The following is a 20,817-nucleotide window of genomic DNA, read 5'->3' on the forward strand; positions in this document are numbered from 1 at the left end:
TCCCTCTCTTTCTTGCATTCATTTGTTTATATTGTATGGTAATTAAATGCTTTGCACAATTGCCAACAACAATTTCGCCTCTCTTTTAATCCAGCCGCTCTCTCAATTTAGCGTGTTTGTTTTGGCCTGGCAATGCCATGGCAGCGGCTGTGTGTGCGAACGTAAAACACAAAGCAGAAAACGCAGAAACATGAAAAGCAAAACAAAACTACAAAAAAACTACTATACATCGCACACGCACATACACACACACACATGAGACGCAAACGGAAGCATTATTTGTGAGCGTGTGAGTGCACTCTCTCTCTAAGTTCGCTCTCACACGCACCACTACACCTGCATGCAGGCGAAATATCAGAAAATAGAGCGAATTAATAGCGTCGCACGCGGCGAAAATGAATTGTACAAACAACAAATTGCACAAATGGGCAAATGCAGAGCGAGTGCAATGACAACTTATAAATGAAATGTTAATAACAAATGCACCAAACACTCACACTCACACAGAGTAAACTCACTCTCTTTCTCTCTCTTTCGCCGCTCTCGCGACTCGACCGCTGCGGCGAATGATGCGATGCATACATAAAGCGAATTCACGTTTGCATAAAAAACTGAAACTGTGTGTTTGCGAGACGTTGTTAGTCGTTGTTTTATAAATTTCATTCATAAAAATTTTTGCAGCATACAATCTTGTTGTCTGCTTCTGCTGCTTGCTGCATTTGCATTTCACACATTTTTTACACTGCCCACGGACGACGTCACCATCGACGACGCCGCTGACTAAGCGCTGACTGAGACGCAGACAGACTGTCGGCCTTTTTTCATTTTGTATCTTTTCCTCACTTCACTTTTTTTTTCTTTTCTTTTATTGTATTAGCATTTGCATTTATTGTAACCGGCAGCTGCTTTCTTGATGCAATGAAAGCAACACTATAGCATAGTTTTGTGGTTAATTACATTTCACATAAAATTTCAGCAATTTTCACTGCCTTTTATCATCCATTAGTAGGAAGAAAACCACAATTGAAAGTATTTACTGGTAAGCTAAGCGGCGGCGGTAGTGAAAAAGCAAACCAAATATCTGTGGGATAACGCGGCGACTGAGACACTGAGAGAACGACACAAAAGTGAGACAAACAAAAACGGCCGCCGTGCGTTACAAGTGGAATTGAAACACGAGAGCCGTGGCGGCGGCAGCGCAGCGCGCGAATCCCTCAGTGAGAGAGAGAGAAGAGAGTGTGAGTATGAGAGGCAATGAATGGACCGACCAACCGACCGGTGTCGACGCTAACGCAGACGTCGACGTCGCGTCAATGCTTTTTCACAGTGGTTGATAATTACAGTTTTGTTGTGAGTTGTTTTTTTTGCAGCATTCGTTTTGCGCAAAAAAAGAAAATGCATATTTTTATGAATTAATCATTTTAATGAACACACGTTTAGCAGGCCGAGTGCCACAACAAAGGTGCAACCCATTTACAGATTACTGTTGTATGCTGCTGCTTTTTAATAACAGTTATTGCGCTTTCTTGCTGCGCTGTCACGCATCAGCCGACAGATCTGTCTGCTTATGGTGGGGGGGGAATTGATTAAAGTAGGTGCAAAAAGTAAAAGCCAATTTAGAGCAACAAGAATACGCACGCATAAAACAATACCAATAAAAAGTTGCTGCTACTGCTGCACAGTGGGACACCGCTTGGGTCAAAGGCTATAGTTTATACGTGTACGTGTGTGTGGTTGTGTGTATGTGCGACAACAACAATAAGAACGCGCTGCTAAAGCGCGTTGGCAATATGATTCAAGCATTTATCTTTGACGCGCTGTCACCACAGACAACGTCGACAGCGCTAGCAACAGCGACGTCGACGCCGACGCGCTGCTTTTGAAAAGGTGCGCGCAGCGTGCGTATAGGAAAGAGCGGGAGGCAGCTAAGCGAGTGTCGTTGCTGTTGTTGTTGTTGATTTTTTTTTATTCTGCTTCGTTTTTCGCTAACTTGACGTGTAGATATACACACATACAAGCACACATACTTTCAAGCTAACGATTGGCAGTCTGACTCTCTGCCTGACCGACCGCACGACGACTAACCCCAGCCCCCCCTCGCTCACCCCCACTCAGCTCACACACACCATGTTGTTGTTGTCGTTTCAATATTTGTGACTGACAGAGTACAAATGTGAAATTCTTTTTATTGTGTGCTTTGCCCGATGCTGCTGCTGCTGCTGCCGATGGCGTATATCTAGCCCCATTCCTCTCCCCACCCTCGCTCCCACCACCCTTCACACTCGACGCTGTTGTTGTTATTTTACTTTTTTCTTTTTGCTCTTGATTATCTCTAGTTCAATTGGCAGTCGCCGTCAGTCTGAGTGTGAATGTATTCGTGTGTCTCTGTGTATGCGTGTGTGTGTTTGCTTGTATTTGTATTTGTATTTTGTTGTGTATCTTTGGCAAACGCCGCAGCTTTTGTGTTATACACACAAAAACAACAACAAATTCGCGTGGCAGCAGCAAAACGAATGCCAAATGCTAATCAATTCCAAAGTTCTCGTTATTTATTTGTTTAATTATTCGTCATAAGCAATTGAAATCGTTTCTGTTGTTTTTAATGGAAATTGTTGATTCTAGCATTATATAATTAAGAGAGCCATTAATTACATTGTTGCATGTGAGTATGAAAAGTGAATGTTCGCGTTGGATTCGCACAGCAAGGCAACCGCTGAGCGAGTCTATGCATGTCTACCCCCCTCCCAACACCATCTCTCTCACACTTTATCACACACTTGACAGGAGAGCGCGAGTGCTTTAGTTGTGTTGGTGAGTTGCTTTGATTATTGGCTGCACTCGTCCCTTTAACGCGTTTCAATTCCAACTGTGGCGCAAGCAAACAAACAAACACACACACTTGCACAACAAGGCAGACATGCATATTTATGTGTGTTCTTCACTTGTTCGCGCGGCATTCGTTGATCATCTTTGACTACAGTACACGCACACGCATTCACACACTCAAATAAACTCGCACACGCACTCATACTTGTGCATTTGTAATTTTGCTGGCATTCTTGGGGATTTAGATTTTAGGTACATGTCGTCGTCGTCGACGTCGTCATTGCGTCTTCTCCTTCTTCGTGATTGTTGTTGCTGCTGCTGCTGCTAACCATGCGTTGCGCCGTCTTTTGATTGTTGGCGGCTTTATAACGCGCCGACAATTTTCAGTTCACTTTTTGCTTTTGCCTTTTCTCATTACTCAAAGTTGACTCCGACAACAGAGCAAGCAACCAAGCTAGCAGAAGCGAGAGGGAGAGCGACAGAGACAGAGGTGGAGTGAGCTGACTCTTGTTCGCATGCTTGTTTGCTGCTTCTTCTTCATCTTCATCGTCGTCGTCGTCGTCGTCTTCTTCGCAGCGAGGTTATTGACTCAGCGCAAGTAACAGACAGAGACGGCGACAGCGACTGCGAGCAGAGCAAAGACGCGCAGAGCTTGCGAAGTCGACGTCATCGCGATCTTCTGGTTCTTCGCTCTCGCTCGTTTTAGTTGTCGATTTTCTGGCCCACTTCTGCATCAGCGTTGCAGCAACAAGTTCAGATTTGCCCCCATCCGCCGCTTTTTGCCCTCTCCTTCGCTTTGCCATTGACCTTTTGCACTTGTGAATCGACAATCGACTTGTAATTACATTCACATCTCCAATACTTATCGATTAACTGCAATAAACACATTTTCACACCTCTCAGTCGATAGCTCTGTTTAAGTGTCATTAAATTAATTAAGCACAATTCTTGCACTTGTTGCAATTGCAATGTGCAAGATTTGCACGCAATCAATCAATAAAATTCAAACTCATTGATGCATAATTGAATTTGATGAGAGGTTTCTGAAGTGAGATAAATCACATTACGAAAGATTACCTAGAATTATCGGTAATTATAAAACCAGATAACTATCTGTTTATTATTTGAAATTAAAGCTACAATTCTGGAATTTTTTTAAACTTGACGAAAATTACTTTTTCGGTTAAGTTAAGATAAAAAAACATTAATAAAACATAAAATACTTTGAAAAGCTCTGATTTATTTTATTTATTAAGTATACAACTCTTATTAAACACATAAATAAAGTTTAACTTTTTAACTTAACAAAGTATATGTATTTTTTTTTATTTATGTTTATAATGGCGAAGCTTTATGTTTTATGTACATTTTATCATATCGTAAACTGTGAAGAATGCTAACAACAATGTAAGGAGTATAGCTGGAAAGTAAATACTTAAAGTGCAGACTCAGATTAACTTTATTGACGCTAATTTGATAAAGAACAGACAAGCTATGAAGTGTTGAGGGTCTTAAATTCTTTATGTATATCATATTTCGTTAAAGAGTTACTTCAATGGCAGTAGGGATAAAATAAAAAAGCAAAGTGAAGACAGATTTCTCATGAAATTGGATTGACACTAATATGATGTCTATCAATAATAGTCAAGCTCATATAACTACTATATAACATTTTCTTAAGCATATTGGTAGATAAAGTAGCCTAGCCTATAATTATATAGACATGATTGACACTAATATGCTATCTATCACTTGGTAATAAAACAATAATGGAAATGAGCTAGCTCAAAGGAAAATATAAAACTATTTGCCAAATAATTTACTTTGCGTTTTACACAGCAAAAACTTTTGTGTGGCAAAACAATCTGAGATAAAACCTTGTTTTTTTATGCAAAGTAAATGAAAAGCTGCGATTCGCTGTAGGCAATGTTTACTGTAAAACTGCTAATTCTGTTGTGGTTCTCGTTCTGCACACAATATGAGTAAAAGGGCGTGAGAGAGCGAGCGAGAGAGTGAGAACGAGAGAGAAAGGCAGATTGTTGGGAGGTCGAAGCCTAAACAGAACCGGAATAAAATGAAATGGATTTCAGTGCAGCAACAAAAACAACAGCAAAAAGCAGAAGAAGAGGAAGAGAAGGAGGATGAGGTGTCATTTGGGGGAGTGTGTGTGGGTGAGTGTGTGCGGGAAAGAAAGAGAGGGGTGGGAGGGATTGTGAGGGCGAAGACGAGTTTTGCTCGTCCACTTGTTTTTTGGTGTTGTACACATTATTATCAAGGATATCGCTAACCAGTTGGCGGTCGGGTGGCAAGGGGGAGTGAAAGAGGAGCGAGCAGGGGAGGTGTTGGGTTTGTCGGCTGCGCGCGCTCAACTCAAGGAAATTGTGTAAAAAAAGGACGAACACATACACACACTTGAATTGTAAACTCTGAACCGAAACGGGACTAGAGCGTGGCGAGGGAAGGGGGAACGTTGGGTCGGCTTGGGTCAGAGTCGTAGTCGGAGTCGGCATCGAGAGTCCCAGCCAAAGCCACACACACACACACCCACACAAGGACACACGTTGCGTGGGTGGCACAGCACATAAAAGCAGGCGACAGCGCTGAGAGCGAATAGAGAAAGGGAGGTGGAGGGGATAGCTGTAACGAACCCAAAACCGAAGCGAAGGGAAACAGCAAAACTAAAATTGAAAATGGCAACGACGCCGAAAGGGGAAAAGGCAATAATAACAGCAGCAGCAATACCAGCAGTAGCAGCAGCAGCAGTGACAGTGACAGCAGCGACGCTGGCAGAGCAAGAAGAAGAGTAGTAATAACAACAACAACTGCCAACTACGGCAAACGACAGCAGCAACAACGACAACAACAACAGCAAACAAATGAATTTATGCAGCCAACAGCAACTCAACTCAACTCACTCGCAGTCGCCTTTATTGTAGTTGTTGTAGTTGGATATTTATGTAACGGTGAAATAGTTGTTGCTTGTATTTGTAGCTGTCGCAGTGGAAGCAGGAATACATGGAGAAGGCGAAGGAGGCGAATGTAGTAGGAATGCATGGGAAAGGCTCAAAATGGAATGAGAGCGCGCTCACGACGACGACGACGACCCATAAATTAGAGTGAGAGCAAAACGCACACACGAAGGAGCACCACGACGCCAAACGAACCGACAGACGGACGAACAAACGAACGAAACGACAGCGAGTGGGAGAGTGCGAATTGAGAGAGTGAAAGAGCGAGTGAGTGAACAAATGCAGCATCGACGGTGGCGGCGGAGGCGATGGGAAGGTGGGAAAGGCATTGACGTATTTGCCATTTGCAGCGTCGCCTGCCCCCACTCCAAAACTTAAAAGCGAGCTTCGGGCTATGCCAGTAACAACAACAACAACAACAATAGCAAAGAGTGCAAGTAGCACAGCAGCAGGCAGGCAGGCAGGCAGCATCTGTGCCAGGCCTCTGCCTCTGTCGCTGCCTGACAGCAGTTGGAGCAAGTACACAAATACAAAAACAAACATAAATGCAGCGGCCAGGCAGAGTGTGGGGAGTGCAGAGACAGAGAGAGCGAGGTAGAGTGCCGAGTTCAGAGTGGAGAGAGTGCAAAGTTCGCACCGTGTGTTGAGGGGGCGACGGCGGCTTTTGCGGCTACACAGAATGCACTCAAACAGCAGCACAGCAGCAGCAATAACAACAATGCTGATAACGTTCATCCCAGTGGAAGCCTGTGTAACAGTGGCCACTGGTCACTGCAATCAGAGTGAAAGAGAGCGAGAGAAAGCGAGGGAGGAAGAGGTCTGTGTGATTGGACACTGTCGCATTGTAGCCTCACGTACTGTAAAACAAAATGTGGTAGGTGCTTAAAGCTCGTGGCAAGCAGCACAGCAAAGTACATGCTAATCATATTTCATGCTTCTTGCGTAATCAACAAAATTAAGACGGGGCAGCAGGCAGCGATAGAATGTGTAGAGCAAAAAGAGACAGCAGAGGTCAAGCTTCTGAATGAAATTGAATAGCATCAAATATGGTCACACTGCCAGTAGAGTTATTCACAGGAAACAATGACAATTTATGGCATTCACACATTCTTGATTGATTTACTTTATGGTATCATATCATTTGTGGGGTAATATTGTTATTTTTATTTTTATGTCAATAGTTTCCGTTATTTTTAAATCAATTTTCGATGTTTAGTTCCTTATTTTGTATTATTTATCTTTTATTTATGTTTATATTATCATAAGAAAATAATTTTACATTTTATTATAATCTTTTACATTAATATAATTCTTAAAACTAATAAGAAAAGAACAGCTATTAAGAAATGTATTACAAATTCAACTCATCTTTAGCTTTATCTTATCTAGAGACCATATAAAGGGTATAAGCTGATCTAAAGAAATTAAACGCTTGCTAATCAAAAAGATATATGAGCTGCCAAAACGAAATATTCGGCATTTTATGGAAAGTTTAATTAGGAAAAAAGGTTAAAAAGTTGCGTCAACGATATGCTTGAAATGCGAAATAACTTTTCAACGAGTGTCTCCTAGTTCCCTATCTTTGCTTTGCTTTGCTTGACGCAAAAGCTTTTAAATGATGCGGTGATTTCATTAGACAACAAATACAATTAAAATGCTTGTTGCACGTAATCTAATATGTGTCTCTGTCTGTCTGCCTGTCTATGTGTGAGTGTGTGTGTTTGTGGAGACAGACAAACAGATGAAAACAGAGACCAAAGCACTGGCATTTAATTAAGGCTTAAATCGGATTATCTGACAAAAGGATGCAGATAACCTTCAGCCACAGACAGAGTTAAAGCCCAGAGCCCAGAGCCATCGATAGCCCTCAGATGGCTGCAATGGGGCAAAAGGCAATATCAACAACTACACTAGTAAACAACAAAATGAAATTAATCCAAAACTATTGTGGACTTTTCCTTTTCGAGAAGCTTTAAGGATCTGCATGAATAGTAAGTGGATACCTCATAATCTATTCATAAGCAACGAATATTAAATAATAGAAGATAGGAATTTACCATAGCAGAGCGATTGGAATTTCCACAGTCTTTATTAAGAAGGAAGAAACTTGGCTTTCTTTTCCTTTGATTTCCTTTTTTTAACAAACCCAAACTTATAATAGTTATCTTTTAACAATCCCAAACTTATTTATAATAAAAATAACTAAAACATTAAATGATAATAATATTAAATTAGAAGATAGGATTTTTCCATAGCAGAGCGATAGGAATTTCCGTAGTCTTTATTAAAGAAGCAAGAAAACTGTTTTATTCAACCATTTAATAGTTGTCTTCTAACAAACACAAACTTATTTACACTAAAATAAACTAAAACTGAACACAAACCCATTTACAAGCATATATATTTAAATATATTATATTATAAATAACTATTATAATACAGACAACACTCGAAAAAAGTATTCTTAAACTAGTTCTACATTCATTTACTTAATTTACTAAACATTGTTCAACCTCAACGCTAATCTAATATGGAAACCGTATTTTTTCCATTGCAAATTTTTTTATCGCCATAATATCTCACTTTCAACTCACCACAAACAATTTGTATAGTCTTCAAGTAGTTTCCGGTTGGGGAGACTTCTGCTTCATAGCTCCATCACTTGTTGTTCTCGTTGATGTTGATGTTTTTGTTGCTGTTGTTGTTGTTGTTGTTGTTGCTGTAGCTTTCGTTGTTGATTTTGACTTTGAATTTTCATATTTATGCAATTAATTATATCGTTTGTTGCCGATGTTGATGTGGTTCACTTGTGGGCAATACTTTGATATTTGAATAATGATTTCATTTTTGATTTTCGTCGACGTTTTGGCCCAGTTAACGCACACACACATAAACACACGCGTACGCACAAACACTTACACACACACGCGAATAGAAACTCAAATTGTTGGCTCACAATGTTTGTTCAGTTTTTTGTTGTTCATGTATTTGAGATTATTAAAATGACGCGAGTTTCCACTGGGCTAAAAAGAAAGAAATGTACAAAATTGAGGGGGTCAAAAACAAATGGAATAATTTTGATATTGAAATACAATTATAATTCAGTTTATAGTGAATATTTTGTAGTAGCTTAAAATAATACCCTTTAAGTATAAACTCCCTGTGGAATACATTTTGTACATATTTAACCTCTTTGAACTTATATTTACTCTTTTCCCCTGTTATAGGTCTGAAACTGAATTAAATGTTGCTCACAAATCTTTTCTCTTTCAATCTCTAATGCTGAATTTCTTATATAAATTTCGCAAATCAAAGAGCATTTGCAAGTTGTGCAACTTTCATAGCAGTCAGCTTACGGCTGCTTTAAACAGATTAGAAACAACAACAGCAAGCGACTATTCTATTTGTGTATACAAGCATAATCAGCTTTTGTCAGTTCACAGAGATCCACAAACACATACACACACTTGTTCATGTGTGATTCTGAGTCATTGATACAGATGTATGTATGTGTACAACAATGGCGCACATTTCGGACAACTTCTGAGAACGATGACGAGACGTCGTCGTCGCCGTTATTTACTGGCCACCAAGGGAGGTAATGAATAAGGGGAGATTGTAAGAAACAGAGGGAGGAGGTAGATGGAGTAGGCAATATATTGCGCACTTTCGCAGAAAAACAACACCTGTGACAAAAAGGTAAAACAGTAAAAGCAAACACCGACACCGACACCGACTGCTAAACTGATAACAAACTAACCTAACCTAACCGTATAAATAACTTAAGTAGAGAAAACATTGTTAAAGCAATCAACGATAAGTGTAGCGATTGCCATTTGTTATAAATTAAACTTTTCAAACTGACTAATCACTGCAGTGAAAGAGATTGAAGACCTATTCCAATTTGAACAGCTTAACTACAAGGTACGTTTTCTCTTTCTCACTTAGCTGCATTGCAACTGCAGTAGAAATGAGTGGAAAGGAAAAAGAATGCACACGCCTCCTAAGCGGTTTATCATTTATCATTGGAACCTGAACTCGCTTCCAGTGGAAGGCGGCCGATCAAGCGAGAGCACCAATATGCAATTTTAGCTACAAGCAGCACGGCATGCATGTATGTGTGTCTCTGTATGTGTGTGTATGCATGGTTGCTTGTATTGTTGTGCTGTGAGGGTGACTCGCTGGAAACAGGGCAAGAAAAGGGCCAGAAACAAATAAATAACTACAAAATTTCAACAAGAAAACCAAATTCATCACAAATGCCTTAAAAATGTGAGTTCAATTGGAAGCAAGGCAAGGGATGATGAGATGACGAGACAGCGGGCATTCATTACGACGATGATGATGATGATGATGATAATGCTGACAGAAGCTGCTTACTGTGTGTGCAAGAGTGAGAGGTAAAATCGACAGTGCAGCTCACTCTCACACACACACACACATGAAAACGAGAGGCCACAATAAAAACCAACGAAATAAATTAAACAATATGAAAAAGAAACACTGCGCGGCCCGTGTACACTAAAACATGCTGGAAGGGGAACGAAATGAATGGAAAGGGTAGCGGAGTACAGGCCACAGCAATCAGCGAGGAACGAGACAAAACCGCCACCAACAGCAGCAGCAGCAACGGCGACGGCGGCATCGCAAAACTTGAACGACAAAGCGACAGAAGAGACGGACAAATCGCCAGACGGCAACTTTTTTACATACACGAAACGAAACGAAACGAAGCGACAGTGTGACAGACAAGCCAGCAAACAAACAGCAGCAAGGCAGAAAATCCAACTAAATATCGAAATCACAAATCCGCAAACTGAGCTGCGTTATAATAAAAGCAAAACGACAAAAGGCAGAAAAAAACAAAAACACCACACAGAAAAAAAAGCACAAATTGTATTTTAGAAACGAATGAGTAAATCAAGCTGAGCCTGAGCCGCATTGGGTTCGAGCTACGACGAGTTCGAGTTGGACTTGAGTTTGGGTTGGGTTGAATGGCAGTGGAGGTGAGGCAAAGAAGTAGTGAAGTGGAATGGCCGCCATCCGCAATAGGCATGCAGACAGACAGAGACAGCGACAGCAAAAGAATCGGTCAAGCCAAAGGCAAAGCGCAGGCAGCGCAGTGCAGCCACTTCAATGCCTTTGAAAGCTTTGCTCTTTATTGCATTTGTTGTTTTTGTAAATTGCAATATCAATAACAGAGCAAAGGCACGCACTTTTCTATTGCAAATACAAATAAACGCGTGTGTGTGTGTGTGAGTAGCGATCGCAAGGCAAGGGAGAGATGATGGCCATTCAACGGGCGTTCAACGTAAAACACAAAAAAGCGCAAAGCATATCCAAGTCAACTACAACTACACCAACAGCGTCCACAATACACACAGTGACTGCGACGCTGGCAGCGCTGCGGGTCGTGTCATGCACACATTTGGTGTACACACACACACACACACACACACTCATATGTTTCTGTATGTATGTGTATACAAACAGACGGCCGGGCTGGGCAAGCAAACAGCGCCAACAACAACTAGCCAAGCAACACGACGTAAAGAAGAAGCACAGGCAGAAGCAGAAACAGAATAAGAACAGCAACAGCAACAACAATAACAACCACGCCAGCGACAGCAAGACATAAAATAAATGAGCGACGCTGCCGCCGCGCAAACATGTCTCCAATGTTGTTGCTTTTGCTTTGCGTTTGCTTTAGCTGTTGTAGTTGTAGTTGTAGCTGTAGCCATGTAGTTGTTGTTGTTCGTGTGGCCGGCCTGGCTGACTTGACTGGCCATTCGTTCATTGCTTCAATTTCGTTGCCGTTGTTTTTTCTCAACGTTTTCTTCGTCGTAATTATTGATACATACAAAAAACAGAAAAAAAAAACAAAAACTGAACATGCCGATTGCAAAGCAAAGCGACGCCGCATTTTACGCAATAAATCTTGTTGTAGCTAATTATTGCACTTGTATAGCAATTGAAAGCTGCAGTTTTCTCTCGCACTCTCTCTCTCTCTCTCTGTCTGTCACATTAATCTGTCACGCATATTTGTTGATCACTATTAGGGGGTCGAGGAAGCTAAGCAGCGCAAAAGCTGACGCCGACTGCGGCGTTGACTGCGCCAATGACTGCGACACTTTGCTCGCGTTTTTATTGATTTGACAATGCGATTGCTGCATGTTTGTATGTGTTTACAGTGCGGCGGCGGCGGCGGCTTTAGATAACTGAAAATAAAGCGCACATACTTTTGCATATATGTATGTATTTTATGTGTGTCTGTATGCTTGCCATAAGAAATATGGCGCTGAGCATCGCTTTTTTCGAATCCTTCTTGCTTGTGAATAACGAGGGAAGGGGGCATAGAGTTCACATACAACTGACAAAAGAAAATACGCTGGTCAGGGTGCTGCACAAACACACACATACAAACACTCCGAGAGACACAGACGTGCAAGCCACACACACACAGATACACTCGCAAGACACACACAGACTGCCAAGCATTTGGCTCTGCCGCTGTCGCTGCTCTGCTCTGCTTTGGGCTCTGCTCGCTTGGCTGAGTTCTCGCGCTGCTGACTTCGCTTGTTGGCTGCTTTGGCTTTGGCCCAAACGATTTGGTTAGGTTTGCTTTGCTTTTGGCATTTCTGTGTATCTGTATCTGTCGCACTTCCTGCCAACATCTTTGTTGCTTTTTTTCATCATTTTTTTTTTCGCAATAATAAATATTGATATACACAGTGAGTGGCGCTGCCGCTGCTGCGCTGCTTCTAACACTTTTCGATGTCGCTGCTGCTCTTCTTAATCATTCTCCCACTCACACACACGCACACTTACACTTACACTGTCACAAGTACACTTGTAATGCGTATCATTAAATTTTTCGTAATTTTTGCTTGGCTTTGCCGCCCGTTTTTTCTTTTATTTTATTTAATTTTTTCCTTTTGCTTAGCTTTAGCTGACTGACTGCGACGACGACGACGCCTGCTGCTGCGACTGCGACAGCGGCTGTTGTTGCTTGCGCGACCGACGAGTTACCGAACTAAACTAACGAAGCGACGCCACCAAGAGCAACAGCAACGGCAATGCCAACCAATCCAAGCCGAAGCCAAGTGCCAACAGAGGCAGCGGCAGCGACGTCGACAGCAGCAGCAACAATAACAACTACAGCTTTTGGGTAAGGTGTATGTGTGTGAGTGCGAGTGTCTGTATGTGTGTGTGTGTGGGGGAGACTGAGACCAAATGACGATGACGACGACGACGACTGCGACTGCGACGACGATTATATGAGAAAATTTATTCAGCATTTAACGAACGTGCTTGTGTTTGTTGTTGTTGTGGGCGCAGGCAGCGTTTGTGGGGAGGAGGAGCGCCCAAGGGAAGGGGAATGCGACAAGCAAAGACAGACAAAGGTGTCAGAGGAAAGACAGCCCAAAAAAATGCAGAGACCATTTGTATTGTTACAATTTCTTTTTCACATTTAAATATTTTGCTGCTGCTGCTTCTGCTGTGGCGACGACGCAACTGCGACGTCGACGGCGGGCAAAAGTCGTCGTGCATTGAAGTGCTGGTAATTAAAATTGCTACAATAACTAAATCAAATGAGCGAAGCAAAGCAGCAGCAGCTGCTCTATGTGAGTGTGTCTGTGAGTGCGTAATGCGTGTGTGTGCAAAAGGGACTGCAACAACAACTACAGTTAGAGCTACAGTGACAGGGCGCGTAGAAGTGAGCAAGCAAATTTTGCAATGTTGCGGCTTGTACTTTGCTTGTCGTTGCCGTTGTCCCCCCCACCCATATGTGTGCGTACGCCAGAGAGAGAGGGAGAAAGAGACTGCGTATGTGTGAGTGTAATATAAATGAGGCTGGCTAAAGGTGTTCGCTCTGCTCGTTCGCTGTGACTGTCAGCGTCGAGTGTCTATCTCCCCATCTCCTTGTGCCGCTCTTTCGTCTTCATCTCGAGTCATTTTCGTTGTAGTTGTTGTTGCTTCAGTTATTTATGTTGTTGCTGCCAAAAGTTTTGCAGCGGAAATGCGTATTGCTTTTGCTGTTTTTTGTTGCTTTTGCTTTTGCTTCTGATGTTGTTTTTGCTTTTGCTGCTCTGCTGTTGCGGAAGCTGCGATGCAAATTGTTGAATAATGTCAAAGTAAAATTGCGCGCATGATAAATGGAAATGGACGAATGTGAAAGCTGCAGACAGCAAGACAATTTTCTTGTGGCGCCAGCAGGCGTGGCAAGTAGGCGGGATTAAGTGTGAGAGAGGGGGGAGTAAATGCATGCATACAAATACAAACCGCGAATGTCTCAAGTTGCTTTTGCAATTTTCTTTAACAAATAAAATATATCATCCGAATCCATAAATTAACGAAGCACTTTAAATACTCTAAAAACAGCAACTGCAGCATATTTCAAATATGTTTCAACTGCAAGAGCATCAATCACGTGTAGAGGGAGGGGACAGGGGAGGTGGGGGGGGAAGTGACTGGCGCTAATGGAGCACTTTTGTTGCAATCATCCAATCGTCAGCGCAACAAAAGTCAGCTAAAATCGAAATAAAATGTAATACATACAATCACACACACATACATGCATATTCATGTGCACACAACATATACTAAAGCAGAACGATGATGATGATGACGCGAGCAATACAAAACTAGAAAAATAAACACACTTGCCAATGGTCGCAGCTTTGATACTCTGCCAAATTAAGTGAATTTTCACGACTTACGCTAACTTATTTGTGCTTTTATTTTTAGTAAACAAATTGTTACAGTTCTTTTGATAGAAAATAGAAAACTAAATAAATTTTTTAATTTATAAAAATTACATATTTTATTTATTACATTTTAGTCAAAAAAAAAATTATATAGAATATTTACTTTAAACAAAATTTTATGAATAAAGCCAATATATTAAACACCTTATAGAGTATTTTTATATGAAATAATGACTGTATAATGAAGTCATTCTCGGTAAATGTTAAAAGAATACTAAGATATTTTTCCTATTTTTCTCAATTTTAACAGTTTTTCACCAAATCTTTAATTGTAATTCAAATAACTTCATCTATAACAATGAAATTGAACATTTAATGCGTTTGCTATAAAAATTATTATTACTATTATTTTTGAATTATATATTGTAAACTTCCAATAAAGTTAAAGTATACAAATTGATTTATCATATGGAGTTAAAAAACTGTAAGTTTTGCATAATTATACTTATTTTTTTTAGAAAATAAATTATGAAGAACAATATATTTTTTATGTATTATATAAACTCCATTAAAAACTTGTAACTAAATTGTACAGTATAAAACTGCAGCCAAAATAACAGTGATATTTAGAATGATTAAGTATTCTCAGTTATTTAAAAGAATTGAATTTGATTTAGAGCTTTCGATATTGTAAATATATTGGGAGGCACTCCACTTATCGCAACTATTCACTAAGACCTAGTAAACAATTTTGAATGAAATTGTCATTAGTAGGTTATAAATTCCCCGTCTCTTCGTTTAGTGCAAGCAATAAAACTGTCGCTGTTGTCAAGCTGTCTGACGTAGCTGCATTTTCTTGGGGCTTTGTGTAGAGTATAAAGCGCAGAATGTTTGGTGGACCTGAAGTGAAATGAAATGTAAAGGGCAACGAGAAGGACGACAACGACAACAACGACGACGAGGACAACAACGATGGCAACGCATAGTGCAACAACAGTGGAGCAGCAAGAAGGGTGTAGAGGGGGTGTGTGTGTGTGGGCTGCGGATTATGGGGAGGGGAGAAGGGTTGCAGAGCAGACAAAGGCAGTGGCAGTGGCTGTGATGTCGAACGTAGTTGGTTGGTTGGTTGGCTGCTTGGTTGGTTGGTTTGGTTTGGTTTGGTTGCCTGCCTCGTTGCTGGCTTGTTTCGTTTGCCTGGCGGGGCGAAGGCAAAAGGGGAGACGCTGCTGGCGGGAGAGATGAGAAGGAAGAGGAGAAGGGAGAATGCAATAACAGCAACAGCAACAACAACGACAATGGCAGCTGAGCAAAAGGCGAGCGTGCCAACTACAACAACAAGGATTACAATTCAAACTTGCTCGTCAGCCTGCTTCTGCCTCTTCCTCTTCTTCTGCCTTCCTTCCTTGCTTTGCTGCCATTGCCGTGGGCCAAAGCAGAGGAGCCGTGTCGTGCTGAACAGAAGAAGGTGGCATTGGCAGCAGCAGCAGCAGAGCGACAACAACAACAAGAACAACAACAAAAGGGACAGCAACACACAGGCCAAGTTTTGCGCTTCTTCCTCTTCCCACTGTCCGACGAAAGCTGCAGCGAGTGCAGAAGAAGAAGCAGCAGCAGCAGCATACACATGCATAAAAACTGTGCGGAAGAAGCAAGCGAAAGGAACAAAAAAAAATAAAATAAAATGTTATAAGTACGTGCGTGTCTATCTGCATGTGTGTGTGTGTGTTTGAGTGAGTGAGTGAGAGAGCATCGTTCTTCGCTCAGCGTCCGCGTCGCTGTTGACGTCGTCGTCGACGTTTTTGTGGCCGCTTTGAAATGAAAAGGAACTGCGGCTGCCGCTGCGTCGCGCAAAATAAATGAGAGCGCAGCGCGCGACCCAAAGCAAAACAAAGCAAAGCCAACACACAAAACGGGCGACTTTTTTTTTCTTCGTGTTTTTTTTTCGCTTTTGTTAATTTTCATCAGTTGAGCAAATGAGTGCAAGTCTCTGAGAGCGAGCACAAGAGAGAGACAGCGAGAGAGAGAGGTAGATGGCTGCTGCTGCTGCTAGCGTCGAAGTTGGAAGTCAGCATCACAAAGCTGGCCGCAGAAAAGCGGCAACGGCGACTGACTCGCTGAATTTCCTACTCAAAGAAGTCCAGCAGCTAATTGGCAACGTGCAACTTGCAGCTAGCAACTGATTGCCACAGCATGGGCTGCGTCACAAATTGCAGTCAGTCGCAAGCAGCCAAATGTTGCCCACAAATTAAAGCCAAGGACATCACGAAATCCAATTGTCTCCTTTGAACAGACCACTTGAAATTTTCAATAACTTAAATTAAATAATTAGCAATTAATTCGCATTCTTTTCAAAGTGAGAGAGTATACAAGTCGAGGAATAAACAATTTCAAAAATTTTCAACACCATCAATCCCTAAAAACTAAATTAATAACATGCTTATAAACTTTGTTTGCACAGCTGCGGCGCTAGGTGGCGCCAGTGCAACTTTTCCTTCTCTTGTTAGCAGCACAGAAAATAATTTCTTTACTAACTTTCGTGTTTATTAAGTGAACGTAAAGAGCGAGCTTCAATTAAAAGTGTGGTAAAATATTCGTTTTCATTTATGATGGACAGTTTTCAACTTAAGCAAGAAGCGTTTATTCTATTAATGTTGATATTAAGATAAATCTCATTTACTAAGTTCTAGTTTACTTGATAAAATGAAGCACTCTTTACTCTTACTCTTTTTGAGTAATTTTTTATTTTACAAAATTTGCCCCATTCAGATTCTTTTCAGTATATAAGATTGAATATCTTCTATAAAAATTATAAAAAAAACTTAGAAAAACTTAAAATTTTACTATTAGAATACCATTTTCCTAAAATTCCATTTGAAGAACCATAATTACAAATTTAAAGTGCCCAGTTTTTTTAGATCCCAAGATTGTAGCAGTTTTAAGTTTTCTACATACATTTAGAGGAAACAAATACACTTTATTTTAAACTTGAGAAATAAGGCTTAATTCTATTAATTTTGATATTAGTTGAAATCTCATTATCTAAGTCCGAGTTACTTGATACTATGAAGCATGTTAAAAATGTTCTTGAATATAAATTCTGTATTCATTCCATTCAAACGATTTGTAAACAAAGGAAGCTATTATTCGATTTAAATACCTCTTTTTTAGTAATTTTTTTTAACAAAGTTTCACCATTCAAGTTCTGTTTAGTATTTAAGATTGTTCTCTATGACAAATTAAAAATATATTTGAAAAACTTAAGATTTCACTATTGGTATAATTTAATTTTTCTAAAATTCCATTTAAACAGTGTTTAATTTTAAAAATATATTATAATAATGATATGTTTTTCGCATTGAAGAACCTTAATTACAAATTTAAAGTGTCCAGCTCTTTTAGGTCCCAAGATTGTCGTAGTTTTTGAGATAAAAGGGAATACTTGCTACTTAAATTTAGAGGAAAAATGAAGGAAGGATGGTAGACTTTTATTTTCACTTTAATAGTCAATATCAACTAATAAAAACTGTTGATTTTTTTTTCCTTCAATTTTGTAGTGTTTAAAAAATATATTCATTAAAATTTGAAAGCCTTAAATTTGAAGTCATAGCAATGAAAATAATAGTAAAACATATTACTTGCACATTTAAGAAGATTAAATATAAAGGCTTTTAAATTGAATATTGATTAGAACAGTGGATTCAGCTGAAGAGGAAGTCTAACTAAAATTCATACTAGTGTAGTTTAATAATAATAATCTTTCTCAATAGCTAATTAGACGGTTGTAACTGCAGTTCCTCGGACAATGAGCTTTTGCGCAAAGCTTTTGGGATATCTTACGTAGTAGTAGATGAACGAGTAGCTTGCAAGGATTGGCAGACCAGCAAATCTGTGGAAGAGGGAAAGAGTTGTGGGTGGACTTGTCAATTATTTGCAAGTTTCTCAGTTGGAACGACGCTCAATTCGTGTACGTGGGTCCGTCTCGTTTTGGATGGAGAATTGAGAAGGACAAGTCCTAATTGGTATACGAATCTGTCTGTCGAATGACATCTGGCCACATATATTCGAGGCTGCATGCAATGAGCATTAATTAATTATTGATAATGTGCTGTGGACCTGCCCAAGTGGATACAAAGTGATGGTGGTGGGCCACGCCCACCCACGGAGAAGGGGTGCGGGGTGGAAGGCAGTCATTCAGTCAGTCAGGCATCTCAAGCTCTTTTAGCGTCAAGTCAAGTCATGCAAATTACAACAATTTCCGCACAGGCGGCAACAGAAATAGATGTGAAGATTCGCAAGTTTAGCTGAGTGTGTGTGTATCTAATGCGTATGATGAGGAGGCGGGGGCGGTGGAGAAGTAGAAGTGGGGGAGTGGCAAGATGAGTGCTGCATATGGCGACAAACGTTGTCGCTCTGTCGTTCTGCTCGTCGTCATCGTCATCGCATCGTCTTTGTATAATTTCGCACAATAGCAAAGAAAATGCTCGCTGCGCAGCTACAAGATACAAACTGCATCTGCAGCTATAGCTACAGATACAGATACAAAAACACACACTCATACGTCGCAAAAGTTTTCGCTGCACAAATATAGCAGAGCAGAAGGTGGAAATGGCAGCAGGTTGTGAGCAGGAGAGGAGCTGAAGCTGCAGCAAGCTGCGAGGCATGCAAACACAAGATACGGATGCGGATACAATATATTCCCACTTTAGAGATACATCATGCAAGTGAGCGAGAGCAGCACGCACACATACATAAATACAGTCGCACTTACAATCATAGTCACAGTCGTAGTAGCAGTTACAATTTTAGAATGGTTAATAAATAAGCAGAAAATGTAAGGATTTTACTTACTAAACATAAACAAATGTATTCTTGCATATAAATCGCAGATACATTCACAGTCGCAGTTACAATCATAGTCACAGTCGTAGTAGCAGTTACAACTTCAGAATGGTTAATAAATAAGCAGAAAATGTAAGGATTTTACTTACTAAACATAAACAAATGTATTCTTGCATATAAATCGCAGATACTTTCACAGTCGCAGTTACAATCATAGTCACAGTCGTAGTAGCAGTTACAACTTTAGAATGGTTACTAAATAAGTAACAAATGTAAGGATTTTACTTATTTAACATAAACAAATGTATTCTTGCAAATAAATTACAACTATCACAGTCGCAGTTACAATTATAGCCAATCGCAGTCACAGTTACTTTTTCACTTAAGTACAACTAAATTAATTAAAACTTTAAAGAACAGATACAATAAATAAAATGGCAATCAAAACAATTCCTGTAACATCTACACTTGTAATCACAGTTACTATCACAAATAAGATGACAATCACAGTTACTTTTTCACTTCACTTGAAGTAAAATTAAATCAATCATCAACTTTAAAGTGCAGATAGTTAAAAATATAAAACAAAAAAAACAATTACAATAGCAGTTCCAAATGGAACCCACTATCTTAACAAATGAAATTCTTTTAATAGCTAACATAGTAGTCACAGTTACTATCACAAAAACTGCGTCAGTCCCAGTTACAATGAATCAAACAGTAATAAATTCCAGGCAGACTAAGAGTCGCAGTAAAATAATACTATTACATTCGCCGTTTCAATTAAAGCCAATCGCAGTCACACTTAAAATCAATGAAAACTTTAAAGGGTAGATAATTAAAAGTATAAACAATGAACAATTATAAAAGCAGTTCCACTTATACCAAGGAGTCATAAGAAACGCAATTCCTTTAACAGCTAAAATAGAAGTCACAGTTACTATCACAAATAAGGTAACGGTCACAGTTACCACTAATAAATTCCAGTCAGACTAAGAATCGCAGCAAAAAGACACAAACCCCAACCCAATCTCAGTCACAGTTACTTTTTCACTTCACTTGTACTAAAGCTGAATCAACGAAAGCTTTAAAATATAAATAAAGTTCCATTTACAGCAATCATAACAACCGCAATTCCTATAGCATCAAAAATAGTAGTCACAGTTACTATCACAAATAAGGTGACAGTCACAACTACTACTAATAAATTCCAGTCAGACTAAGAGTCGCAGTAAAATGACTGGCGCTGTCGCAGTCTCAGTCACAACCACAATCGCAGAGTTACTCACAATTATAACCATAGTCTCAGTCACAGTTCCCAAATCACATTCATTCGGCCCAAGGGCAATAAGCTGTTGAAGTCCTACTGGCGACTTCAATCGACTCGCGTCGCGGCAAAATCTTCTTCTGTTCCCCCAAAAACCTTGTTGCCATTTTCACAAAATTCAGCAATTCATACACACACGCACACACTC

General features: G+C 40.1%; 1 protein-coding gene across 4 annotated transcripts in view; it reads right to left on the reverse strand.

Annotated features, from left to right (window-relative positions):
- Positions 1-20,817, reverse strand: part of LOC132792266 (bromodomain adjacent to zinc finger domain protein 2B) — a 45,012-nt gene that overhangs the window by 18,740 nt on the left and 5,455 nt on the right. For all 4 annotated transcript variants that reach the window (XM_060801554.1, XM_060801552.1, XM_060801551.1 and 1 more), the window contains exon 2: positions 8,390-8,818. The gene's annotated coding sequence lies outside the window, so the exon portion shown is untranslated. The remainder of the gene's footprint in view (positions 1-8,389; positions 8,819-20,817) is intronic.

The sequence above is a fragment of the Drosophila nasuta genome, chromosome 3, assembly GCF_023558535.2.
Source record: "Drosophila nasuta strain 15112-1781.00 chromosome 3, ASM2355853v1, whole genome shotgun sequence".
In the NCBI taxonomy this organism is placed as follows: Eukaryota; Metazoa; Arthropoda; class Insecta; order Diptera; family Drosophilidae; genus Drosophila; species Drosophila nasuta.